Genomic DNA, 14,119 nt, shown 5'->3' with positions numbered 1-14,119 from the left:
AGGTCTTGCCAGGTCACCAAATATTGGTTTAATCAAGGAAGGAGGAAAGAGAAAGAACAGTAAATAGATAAGTAGAATTATAAGTACTAATAGTTGTAGAAATGACATCATGAGGTACTTGCAGCAAAGAAGCAGGCCTTGGAGTCTCTCAGTACTCATACAGGACCCACAAGAGGCCATAACTTTGCCTTTGAAACACGGTATCCCCAACATTTTTTTTTACCTTGTCATCAAGTGTCCCAGGCATCTCGAGCTTAATGTGGGATGTCTCCAACAGTTGGTGACTCAGTCTCTGAGAGTTCTCACAGGTTCAGGTGAGTTGACTCTGTTCATGTTCCCTTCAGGGCCTTCAACACTTCCCCAACTTTTCCAGAGGAATGCTGAACTCCATACATTATTTGGTTGAGGGTATCTGCAACTGTTTCAGTCTGCTGCTGGGTAGAGACTCATAGATGACAGTTATCCTAGGTTCCTGTCTGCAAGCATAATATAGTATCACTAATAGTGTCAAGGATTGGTGTTGGCACATGGGATGAGTCTCAAGTTGAGCCAGTTATTGGTTGGTCATTCCTTCAGTCCCTTCTTCACCTTTATCACTGAAATATTTTTAGATAGGTCACATTTTGGGTGACCGTTTTGTAGCTGTGTTGGTGTCCTTATCCCTCCACTGGGAGTCCTGCCTGACTTTAGGAGGTGGCAACTTCGGGTTCCATATAAGGTCACTTGCATCGACTCCTTGGAATTTCCCACCCTAGGTCTCTGGTAGTTCCTAGAGATTCTTCACATACCACATACCTCAGCAGTTGAAGATTTTCATTCATTCCCCTGGCCCTCTGGCCCTCTTATCAGTCTCTCCAAACACCTGCTCCTACCCTTTCCTCATTTTCCTCCCACTCCCCTCTCCTGCCCAGTTCCACCTGCCTCCTATGGACATTTTATTCCCACCACTAAGCAAGAGTGAAGCATCCTCACTTGGGTCTAACTTCTTTGGGTCTGTGGGACATATGATACATATTCTGTGCTTTATGACTAATATCCACTTATCAGTGAGTGGGTGTGGGTTACCTCACTCAGCAGGTTATTTTATAGTTCCATACATTTTCCAGAAAAATGTGATATCCTTGTTTTTAATAGCTGAATAGCATTCCATTTTGTAAATTAACCATATTTCTGTATCCATGTATTGGTTGAACAGCATCTAGGTTGTTTCCAGTTTCTGGCTACTACAAACGAAGCTGCTATGACCACAGTAGAGCACATGTCCTTGTGGTATGGTGGAGCATTTTTGGGTACATATCCAGGAGCAATGTATCTGGTAAAACGGTTTCCAATTTTCAAGAAACTACCAGATTGAATTCCAGAGAGGTGGTATATGTGGCTATCCAACCAGTAATGGTGTAGCATTCATCTTTCTCCACATCCTTGCCAGTACATGCTATCACTTGAAATTTTGATTTTACTCATTCTGATTTGTGTAATTTGAATCTCAGAGTTGTTTTCATTTGCATTTCCCTGATGATTTAGAATGCTGAAAATGTCTTTGTTTCTCGACCATTGGAGATTTCTCTATTGAGAAATCTCTGTTTAGCTCTGTACCCCATTTTTTAATTGAATTTTAGGTTATTTGGAGTCTAAATTCATGAGTTCTTTATAAATTTTGGATAATAGCCCTCTGGTAATTATAGGGATAGTAAAGATTATTTCCTAATATGTAGGGTGCTGTTTTTTTCCTATTAACAGTGTCCTTTGTCTTACAGAAGCTTTTTAGTTTTATAAAGTTCCATATATCAAATATTGATCTTAAAGCCAGAGCCACTGGCATTCTGTGTCAGGAGCCATAATGAGACAAGCTATTAACTAGCAGGTGATCTCCCTGAGATGGCCTGCTTCGATTATTATATAATCTGCAACAGGTTCGCCCTTATCAGGCAAGACTGTAAGGGAATTCATTTTAGGAAAGATTCCTGTTATTAGGATGCTTTTTCCGGTATTATTAAACATATATAACAATCATTAAGTAATTAACCCACCCATTGGAGCAGATCTCTGCAGATCTACAAATCTGTACTGTCTTGTAACAATGCTATATAGACAAATAGATGACTTCTTAAGTCTTAATGATAATCCTGGAAGAATTCCTAAAATTGTATCAGTGATTATTAAGCTCTTTGAGAGTGGGACTGCAATTAGGTCCTTTTCTGATAGTCAAACTGCAATAAGAACTCTACCAGCCTCCAAAGTGTCACCAGTTAATTGTTCTTAGATGGTAACTAGAATTTCTGCTACTCAGAGCCCATACCAAGGATTGTCAAACAATTAACCAAAGGTCATAAAAGGGGAATTAACAATGTATTATAGGTGCTCGGACAGAAGATAAAATATTGACTGGGTTTATCTATACAAAACTTCACTAATAACTTGTTATCGTTTTAAAACTTCAGTGAACCTGTGGAGCTGAGACAGGTGATGGATGTTTAGCCAGATAATTACTCCTGATGGATTTGCATGTAAACATTCTCTGTTGTAAACTTCTATTTCAATTTATGATTTGATTTTTTGTGGGAACTTATGATGAACTTTGTAACATGTAATCATGTTTTCTGAAAGTTGTGTAAGTACTGTGGACAAACAGATGAGAAAAGAAATAGAACTTTTTTCCCTTCGGAGAATTTTTTTTTACTTTCCTCACTTAGAGTAGAAAAATTTTCCTTTTCCCCACTTAGAAGAATTTTTCCCTTTCCCGACTTAGGATCTTTCCACTTTCCCCTTAGATAGCTTTCATAGGAAACTTTTTTTTTCCTTCCATCCTTATTAACTTGGGTATTTCTTATTTACATTTCGATTGTTATCCCCTTTCCCGGTTTCCGGGCAAACATCCCCCTAATCCCTCCCCCTCCCCTTCTCTATGCGTGTTCCCCTCCCCATCCTCCCCCCATTGCCGCCCTCCCCCCAACAATCACGTTCACTGGGGGTTCAGTCTTAGCAGGACCAAGGGCTTCCCCTTCCACTGGTGCTCTTACTAGGCTATTCATTGCTACCTATGAGGTTGGAGTCCAGGGTCAGTCCATGTATAGTCCTTGGGTAGTGGCTTAGTCCCTGGAAGCTCTGGTTGGTTGGCATTGTTGTTCATATGGGGTCTCCAGCCCCTTCAAGCTCTTTCAGTCCTTTCTCTGATTCCTTCAATGGGCGTTCCATTCTCAGTTCAGTGGTTTGCTGCTGGCATTCGCCTATGTATTTGCCATATTCTGGCTGTGTCTCTCAGGAGAGATCTACATCCGGTTCCTGTCAGCCTGCACTTCTTTGCTTAGGAAACTTTTTAAAACAGTAATAAATGCTGCAATCACTTTTCAAAGTGTCCCTTTGTCTTTCTTGACCTGGACTAGTAGGATGAAAGTTAGAGCCCAGTATTTCCTGCTGAGAAGGCTATTTACTTAATCCTTTTCTGTTTTAGGAAGAGGTGCTAAATGCCAGAGACTGTAGTTTCTCGTCTCAGAGGAAAAAAAAAGACAGGTCAGTTACAGTAGCATAGTAACATAGACTTTGATAAATAAACTTTTTATTGTACAACAATCATAAATATCTTGTAAGACAAAGTCTTACCCTCTGCTAATGCATATATTGTAGATATCTGAAATATCCATTTGGTTCATAACTTCTACTACTTTCATTGTTTCTCTTTTGTTGACCAGTCCATTGGTTAGAGTAGGACATTGCAGTTCCCCAATATCTTTGTTTTGTTTTGTTTTGTTTTCAATTCTTTTGTTTTTTTTCTGCTTACCACTCTTCTTTTACTGGATATATTTTAATTTACATTTGATTATCCCCTTTCCCAGTTTCCAGTCCAAAAACCCACGATCCCATCCCCCATCCCCCATCCCCCTACTTCTATGATGGTATTCCCTGCCCAACAACACATCCATTCCTGCCGCCCCACCATATTTCCCTACACTGGGGAATCCAGCCTTGGCAGGACCAAGGACTTCTCCTCTTTCTGATGCCCAACAAGGCCATCCTCTCATACATATGCAGATGGAGCCATGGCTCTGTCCACCTGTACTCTTTGGGTGATGGTTTAATCCCTGGGAGCTCAGGTTGGTTGGTTTTATTGTGTTTATGGGGTTATGCAAACCACTTCAACTCACCCAATCCTTTCTCTAACTCCTCTGATGGGGACCCAGTTTTCAGTTCAATGGTTGGCTGCTAGCATTTGACTCTATATTTGTCATGCTCTGGCAGAACCTCTCAGGAGACAGCTATATCAGGCTCCTGTCAGCATGCACTTCTTGGCATCAGCAATATTGTCTGGGTTTGGTGGCTGTATGTATATGGACTGGATCCCCAGGTGGGGCAGTCTCTGAATGGCCATTCCTTCAGTCTCTGCTCTAAACTTTGCCTTCATAGCTACTCCTATGAATATTTTTGTTCCCCCTTATAAGAAGTACTGAAGTATCCACACTCTGATCATCCTTCTTGACCAGATACTGAAGATTGTATCTTCAGTAGTTTGAGGTTTTGGACAAATATCTACTTATCAGTTGAGTGCAAACAATGTCTGCTTTTTTTGTGAGTGAGTTACCTCACTCAGGATGACATTTTCTAGTTCCATCCATTTGCCTATGAGTTTCATAAAGTCATTGTTTTTGATAGCTGAGTAGTACTCTATTGTGTAGATGTACCACATTTTCTGTATCTATTCCTCTCTTGAAGGACATCTGGGTTCTTTCCAGCTTCTGAGTATTATAAATAAGACTGTAATGAACATAGTGGAGCATGTGTCCTTGTTATATGTTAGAGCAGATTTTGGGTATATGCCTAAGAATGGTATAGCTGGGTCCTCAGGAAGTACTATGTCCAATTTTCTGATGAACCTCCAGATTGATTTCCAGAGTGGTTGTACCAGTTTGCAATCCCAGCAACAATGGAGGAGTGTTCATCTTTCGATGTATCCTTGTCAGCACCTGTTGTCACCCTAGTTTTTGATGTTAGCCATTCTGACTGGTGTGAGATGGAATCTCAGGGCTGTTTTGATTTGCATTTCCCTGATGACTAAGGATGTTGAACATTTCTTTAGGTACTTCTCAGACATTCAATCTTCCTCAGCTGAGTTTTCTTTTTAAGCTCCGTACCTCATTTTTTTCTTTAGTCATATTTATTGAACAGCAGCTATGTGCTCGGTAATGGGAAATGAATGAGGTTTCTGCCCTTATGAGCTTACAATCTAGCAGCCAGGTAGCTATTTTCACCCATTCTACATAGTTTTAAAGTAATAATAAAAACAGAAAAAATACATACTGCTGAGAAAACGTACCCCATGGGAGAGGTGGGCCAAAAAAGACAAAGAAAAATACCTGAATATTTAGGATAATCAAGGTGCAAAATAGAAGGGCATGGTGCATCAAGAACAGTTTCTGTGTTAACTGAGGCAAGAAGCGACCTCATGGCTTACAGGACAAAGGGGACTGTGAGGGGGTGGGATATGGGCAAAGAAGGCAGGGCCTGATTTATTCGAAGCTTATTGAATTTAGGGCTTCATTGCAAAAGCATGAAAAACCTACTGAAGATATGAGGCAGAAGGTAAGATATTTAGGTTTGTAAAGGCAGAGGTAAAAATTGAATGTCAGCAAGCATCTTTGTCTGAGACAAAGATGGTTATTATATTAGACAAAAGAATTGATTCCAAAGATTCTTAGAGAGAATTGATGAGTGCTTGTACATATAGGGAAAGTACTGTATGTTTCTAACAAGAAGTTGTGAATAGGCAAGTGATCTCTCAGTTCTGGGCCAGCCAGAGCTACATAACGAGGCCCCAGTCAATCTATAGAGTGGGATGTTCTGGAAAAGAGACAAACCTGGGCAGAACAAGACACCCCGGAATATTCCCTGAGGATATCAGGAAGGAATTGCTTTGGTTCTCAAATAGTTTAAGACTTAGAAGAACAAAAAGAATACACATTGATCATTCTGAGCTGACTAAATATCACAATTATTGATTCGAACAACTTAAGGACTCTTAGGCTTTATGGGCCGAAGTGAAAGTCTTCATCATCAGTAGATTAAGAAATAGCTGAAATCAGGAGTTTGAGCCCTCCTTTGCTCATGCTTCCCACGATGGCAGTGCATCCTAGGCAGTGTCTCATGGAGGTCACGGTACCTCATCCTGCAGCCAGAGGCCACCCACAGCTGGAAAGATGTAGGCTTCTTGACTCATATTTGCTGCCTCTGCCGCAGGCAAGCTCACTGATCAGTTACTCTGTTATTGGTTTGGTTTGCTTTGATTTAGTTTGGTTTGGTTTGGTTTTGAGATAGGATTCCTCTATGTAGCCCTGGCTGTCCTGGAACTTGTTTTGTAGACCATGGTAGCCTGGAACTCAAGAGATCCACCTGTCTCTGCCTCCCCAGTGCTGGGATTAAAATCACCATGCCTGGCTCAATTTATCAGTTATCCTTAATTCCCCAACTCCGTTAGGGATAAAGGGAATCAGATCTGGCCAGTCACTATGAGAGCTCTCTGCCTCTCTTAACTCCCCTCTTTCTGACCCCAACAAACCTCTTTTAGGGTCCCCATTTGACAAAATCAGCTCTGTCTTCCTTGCTGTCTGTAAGTGGCAAAGCCTACTGGAAGAAGAAGGTGCCCCCTATTGCATCCTTGCTACAATGTATTCATCTACAGACCCTTCTCCATTCTGTTTTTTCCTGGAGTCAGTAAATATCTATCTTGTTGCCTCCCCACACCCCCAGCCCCCAACAGTCAGAAATCTTGTTATGATAACAAAAAGGAAGTAGCCTCAGTAGCTAATGCTTGGCTGAAATTTAGCCTTCCCTGCCTCTGTCCCCAGAGTACTCTCTTAATTAACTCCCCTCAAACACAGTAAATATTGAGTACACAATATACTTACATTTCCCCATCATGCAACAATCCTAGGACAAGCTCACATTCCAAATACGTGGTTTGAAAAAAATGTTAGTGAAAGAGCGTAATCCTAAATGGGGAGCCAAGCCTCCGATCGAGGGATAGGGTGCCCCCAGGAATCACGAGTAGCCATCTTGATGTAACAGCAGGAGGTAGCTTTTATTAACGAGATCCCGGGTCTTAGCGGGATCCCGCATCGACACGTATCCCACACAGGAGACAGAGGAATCGACCCCGAGCTTCCAAACTCGGGGGTTTATATAGGGGCATTCGCGCGGTTACACATGATTGGCCAATTCAAATGGTGCACAGTTACTTTCGGCGCGAAATTACATCATCAAGGTGTACGTGCTCTCTAGCAGCTCGGCAGGCAGGTAGGGTGGCTCATCTCACTCAGGGGGGGTGAAGGAAGGGGAGGGGGTGGCTATGGATGGTCAATGTCCTTGGGGCTGATAGTTGGTCCGGCAGGTCCTATCTCTAACACCCTCTCAGGCACGTCCTAACTTTTTGAAATTTTAATTCTTCATTAGCATTAGGCAAAGCTACTGAAAATGTTCCTTTGCACTAAAACCTGTCTGCCTTTCAGAGCTGGGCAGGTTTGTGCATTGTGACTCTACCACAAATGTGCACTTATCCTACTAAACCTTTGTAAATTCCTAAGGGATTATCTGTGAAATAGCATTAATGTAGTCACCTTATAGGATAGCTGTATTTAGCAGGGTAAAACTCCAGCATCTTTCCAATCCTAAACTAACTGCAATCACTTTTCCTGGGGTACCAACTAGTAAACACCTTTGGAAAGGAAGTCAACCAACCATCTCTGACCGGTGATGCTAGTTTCCAAATCCTGTCCTTGTAAATCCCACCTTCCTACAAACATCTCCTTCTCACCTCTGCCAAAAAAAACCTGTTCTTCTATCCCTTCATCCCTCTGTCTTTCTCTTACTACTATAAAGTTCTGCCTGAGCCTTACCTTCTCCTCCCTTTCTTCAGACTCTAGATCGTTCTAGGGATTCTCTCTTAAAACCCCTCTAATGCCCTTTGAGCAAATCATCCATAAGCAAAGGAATCAGGAATAAGGCCTTTAAAAATCAGAAAAGCACAAGAACCACAGGCTGATCCCCAGCAGGGAACAGAGGTGTAGGCCCAGGTCTCACAAACCCACAACTTGTTTGTGTTCTTTGTATTTATTGAATATTAGCCCTCTATCAGATGTAGGATTGGTAAAGATCTTTTCAATCTGTTGGCTGCCATTTTCTACTAATGACAGTGTCCTTTGCCTTACAGAAGCTTTGCAATTTTATGAGGTCCCATTTGTCAATTCATGATCTTAGATCATCAGCCATTGGTGTTCTGCTCATAAATATTTCCCCAGTGTCCATGTGTTCAAGGTTCCTCTCACACACACACACACACACACACACACACACACACACACACACACACACACACACACACACACTTTTTCTTCTATTAGTTTGAGTGTATCTGGTTTTATGTAGGGGTCCTTTATCCGCTTGGATTGGAGCTTTATACAGGGCAATAAAAATTGATCGATTTGCATTCTTGTACATACTGATCTCCAGTTAACCAGCATCATATGTTGAAAATGCTATCTTTTTCCACTGGATGATTTTAGATCCTTTGTCAGACCAAGTGACCATAGGTATGTGGGTTCACTTCTGATTCTTCAGTTCTATTCCATTGGTCTACCTGCCTGTCTCTGTACCAATACCATATAATTTTTATCACTATTGTTCTGTAATACAGCTTGAGGTCAGGGATGGTGATGCTCCCAGAAGTTCTTTTATTGTTGAGGATAGTTTTATCTATCCTGGGTTTTTTGTTATTCCAAATGAATTTGCAAATTGTTCTTTCTATCTCTATGAAGAATTGAGTTGGAATTTTTGGAGGTATTACATTGAATCTGTAGATGGCTTTTGGCAAAATAGCCATTGTTACTATATTTATCCTGCCAATCCATGAGCAAGGTATATCTTTTCATCTTCTGAGATATTCTTCAATTTATTTCTTCAGAGACTTGAAGTTCTTGTCATATAAATTTTTCACCTGCTTGATTAGAGTCCCACCAAGATGTTTTATATTGTTTGTGACTATTGAGAAGGGTGTCATTTCCCTAATTTCTTTCTCAGACAGTTTATCCTTTGAGTAGAGGAAGGCTACTGATGTGTTTGAGTTAATTTTATATCCAGCCATATGGCTGAAGCTGTTTATTAGGTTTAGGAATTCTTTGGTGGAACTTTTATGGTCACTTAATATACTATCATATCATCTGCAAATAGTAATATTTTGACTTCTTCATTTCCAATTTGTATTACTTTGATCTCCTTTTGTTGTCTGATTGTTACGGCTGGGACTTTGAAATACTATAATTGAATAAGTAGGGAGAGAATGGGCAGCCTTTTCTAGTTCTTGATTTTAATGGGATTGTTTCAAGTTTCTCTCAATTTAGTTTGATGTTGACTACTGGTTTGCTGTATATTGCTTTTACTATGTTTAGGTATGGACCTCGAATTCCTGATCTTTCTAAGACTTTTAACATGAAGGGATGTTGAAATTTGTCAAATGCTTTCTCAGCTTATAATGAGATGATCATGTGGTTTTTGTCTTTGAGTTTGTTCACATTGTGGATTATGTTGATAGACTTCAGTATATTGAACAAACCCTGCATCCCTGGGATGAAGTCTACTTGATCAAGATGGATGATCATTTGATGTGTTCTTGGATTCGGTTTGTTAGAATTTTATTGAGTATTTTTGCATCGATATATATATATATATATATATATATATATATATATAATTGAAATTGGTCTGAAGTTCTCTTTCTTTGTAGTGTCTTTGTCTCAATTAAGTATAATTGTGGTTTTACAGAAGGAATTGGGTAGTGTTCCTCATGTTTCTATTTTGTGGAAGAGTTTGGATAGTACTGATAACAGGTCTTCTATGAAATTCTGAAGGAATTCTGTACTAAACCCATCTGGTCCTGGATATTTTTTTTTTTTTGGTTGGGAGAATTTTAATTCCTGCTTCTATTACTTTAGGACTTATGGGACTGTTTAGATGGTTTATCTGATACTGACTTAACTTTAGTACCTGGTATCGCTCTAGAAAATTGACCATTTCATCCAGATTGTCCAGTTTTGTTGAACATAGGCTTTGGTAGTAGCTTCTAATGATTTTTTTTTATTTTTCTCAGATTCTGTTGTTATGTCTCCCTTTTTCTTTCTGATTTTGTTAATTTTGATACTGTCATTGTGCCCTCTGGTTAGTCTGGATAATGATTTATCTATCTTGTTGATTTTCTCAAAGAACCAGCTCCTGGTTTTGTTGCTTGTATGTATAGTTCATTTGGTTTCTACTTGGTTGATTTCAGCCCAGAATTTGATTATTTCTTGCTTATATAATTTGATTATTATACTCCTCTTGGGCGTATTTGCTTCCTTCTGTTCTAGAGCTTTTAAGTGTGCTGTCAAACTGCTACTGTATGCTCTCTCCAGTTTCTTTTTTGTATGTACTCAGAGCTATGTGTTTTCCTCTTAGCATAGCTTTCATTGTGTCCCATAAGTTTCGGTATGTTGTGCCTTCATTTCCATTACATTCTAAAAAGTCTTTAATTTCTTTATTTTTTCCTTAACTAGATCATTGTTTAACTTTCATCTGTATGTGGGTTTTTTGTCTTTTTTGTCTTTTTTTTTGTTGTTGTTTGTTTGTTATTGAAGACCAGCCTTAGTCCATGGTGATCTGATAAGATTCATTTGGTTATGCCAATCTTCTTGTACTGTTAAGGCCTGCTTTTTGAATGATTATATAGCCAGTTTTGCAGAAGGAATCATGAGGTCCTGAGAAAAAGGTATATTCTTTTGTTTTAGGATGAAATGTTCTATAGATATCTGTTAAATCCATTTGGTTCATAACTTCTATTAGTTTCTCTGTGTCTCTCTTTGGTTTCTATTTCCATGATCTGTCCATTGATGAGATTGGGGTATTGAAGTCTCCTGCTATTATTGCGTGAGTTGCAATGTGTGATTTGATCCTTAGTAAGGTTTCCTTTATGAATGTAGCTACCCTTGCATTTGGAGCAAATATTCAGGATTAAGAGTTCATCCTGGTGGATTTTCTCTTTTATGAATATGAAGTGTATTTACCTTTTTTGATAACTTTTTGTTGAATGTCAATTTTATTTGATATTAGAATGACTACTTAAGTTTGTTTCTTGGGACCATTTTCTTGGAAAAGTGTCTTCCAACCTTTTACACTGAGGTAGTGTCTGGCATTGTCACTGAGTTGTGTTTCCTATATGCAGCAATATACTCAGTCCTATTTAAGCATACAGTCTGTTAATCAATATCTTTTTATTGGGGAATTGAGTCTATTGATACTAAGGGGTAATAAGGTATAGTGATTGTTGTTTCCTGCTTTTTTGTCATTAGAGGTGAAATTGTGGTTTTGTGTCTCTCTTCTTTTGGGTTTGTTGCAAGAAGATGACTTTCTTGCTTTTTCTTTTTTTTAAAGTGGAGTTTCTCCCCTTGTGTTGTAATTTTCCAGTTATTATCCTTTGTAAATCTGTGGAAAGTTATTGTGTGAATTTGGTTTTGTCATGGAATATCTTGGTTTTTCCACCAATGATAATTGAGAGTTTTTCTGAAGATAATAGTCTGGGATGGCATCTGTGTTTTCTTAGTGTTTGTATGACATCTGCTCACTGTCTTCTGCCTTTCATTGTCTCTAGTGGGAAGTCTGGTGTAATTCTGATAAATATGCCTTTACATGTGATTTGACATTTTTCCCTTGCTGCTTTTAAATTCTCTTTGTTTAATTAATTTGGTGTTTTGAATATTAGGTGATGGGAGAAATTTCTTTTCTGGTCCAATCTATTTGGACTTCTGTACGCTTCTCATATGTTTATGGGCTTCTCTTCCTTTAGGTTAGGGAAGTTTTTTCCTATAATTTTGTCGAAGATATTTCCTGGCCTTTCAAGTGGGGAGTCTTTGCTCTCTTCTATACCTATTATCCTTAGGTTTGATCCTCTCATTGTGCCCTGAATTTCCTGGATGTTTTGGGTTAGGGGCTTTTGTGGTTTACATTTTCTTTGATGGTTGTGTCAATATTTTTATGGTATCTTTTGCCACTGAGATTCTCTCTTCTATCTCTTGCATTCTATTGGTGATGTTTGCGTCTATAACTCCTGATGTCTTTCCTAGGCTTCCTATTTCCAGGATTATTGTCCTTTGTGATTTCTTTATTATTTCTCTTTCCATTTTTAGATCATGGATGATTTTGTTCAATTCTTTCACCTGTTTGCCTGTGCTTTCCTGTAATTTTTTTCTTTTTTCTTTTTTCTTTCTTTCTTTTTTTTTTTCGGAGCTGGGGATCGAACCCAGGGCCTTGCGCTTGCTAGGCAAGCGCTCTACCGCTGAGCTAAAACCCCAAACCCCTTCCTGTAATTTTTTTAAGGGATTTTTGTTTTTCTTCTTTAAGGGCTTCTGCTCATTTACTTGTGTTGTCCTGTATTTCTTTAAGGGAGTTATTTATGACCTTCTTAATTTCCTCTATCATCCTCATGGTGATGAGATTTTCAATCCAAATCTTGCTTTTCCAGTGTGTTGGAATATCCAGTATTTGGTTTGGTGGGAGAACAGGGCTCTGATGGTGCCAAGTAGTCTTGGTTCCTGTTGCTTAGATTCTTGTTTTTGACTCTTGCCATTGGCTTGTCTCTGGTCTTATCTGGTTATGCTATCTCTGACAGTGGCATGAAGCTCCTGTAAGCTTGTGTCTTAATACTCCTGGATATCAGATTTCTCCCACTGTGATCTGGGTACAGACAGCTGTTTTGCAGGTTCAGCTCTGGGTGCAGGCAGAAACCAGAGGAAGAATCCTGTCCCAGACTACTCCTGGGTTCCTGTGTCCTGAGGACTCCAGGCTGCTGCTGTGGAGAGAAGTGGTGGTCTTACCTCTGCTCGCAGGTGTGTCAGGGCTCTTGGAGACTGGCTTTCAGCTCTAGATGTAGACAGAGACATGAAGGTTCCTGTCCTTGACTTCTTCTAGGTTCCTGTGTCCAGAGGGCTCTAGGCAGGTATCTCACGATCCAGTGATTTGAGCAGAAGTGGTGGTCTTCCCTGAGCTATCAGGATTTTCTGCACTTCTGAGAGTCCAACTGTCTCCCCCACAGGATATGGGTCCAAGTCCCCCGCTACTAATGTCTAGGGTTCAATGTATGATTTGAGCTTTAGTATTATTTCTTTTATGAATGCACGTGCCATTGCATTTGAGGCATAGATTTTATGAATTGAGATGTCATCTTGGTAGGTATTTTTATTTGATGAGTATGTAGTGTCCTTTCCTAATTCTTTTTATTAAAACCTTCTTTCATCCCTTTATTCTGAGGTAGTGTCTAAATTTGATTCAGAGATGTGTTTCTTGTATGCAGCAGAATGATGGATCCTGTTTTTATATCCACTTTGTTAATTTGTATCTTTTTATTAGTGATTTGAGTCCAATGACGTTGAGAAATATTAATTATCAATTATTGGTACTTCCTGTTATTTTGATGCTGGGGGGTATGTTACTGTGTGTTTATGTGTGTGAGTGTGTGTATTTCTCTTATTTGGTTTTTTGCTGTGAAATGACTAATTTATTTTGTTTTCTGTGGTGTCATTACCCTCCTTGTATTGCAGTTTTCTATTTAGTATCCTTTGTGGGGCTGCATTTGTAGGAAATAATATTTAAATTTGTTTCTGTCATGGAATGTCATGGTTTCTTCATCTCTGATGATTGAAAGTTTGTTCTCAATATTAGTAGTCTGGGCTGGGATCTGTATTCTCTTAGGGTCTGCAAGGCATCTGTCCAGGATTTTCTGGCTTTTAAAATCTCTGTTGAGCAGTCAGGTGTAATTTTGATAGATCTGCCTTTTTATGTTACTTGGGCTGTTTTTCCTTGCAGCATTTAATATTCTCTCTAAGTTATGTGTAACATTGGGCTGTCTTTTAATTCTCAGATACTTAATTCATACCCATTGTGGCATTCTCTCCTGCCATCTGCCAGTCTGGGTATAGAACTCTCAGCTACCTTTCCAGCACCATATCTGCCTGAATTCTTCCATGTTTCCTATCATAATGATATTGGGAGAAACTTTCTGATATTTAAGGCACCCTCAATTAAATGTTTTTGTTCATAAAGGAATGCCATG

The sequence above is a fragment of the Rattus rattus genome, chromosome 4 (assembly GCF_011064425.1).
Source record: "Rattus rattus isolate New Zealand chromosome 4, Rrattus_CSIRO_v1, whole genome shotgun sequence".
NCBI classification, from domain to species: domain Eukaryota; kingdom Metazoa; phylum Chordata; class Mammalia; order Rodentia; family Muridae; genus Rattus; species Rattus rattus.
Note: the sequence above shows the minus strand (reverse complement) of the source record.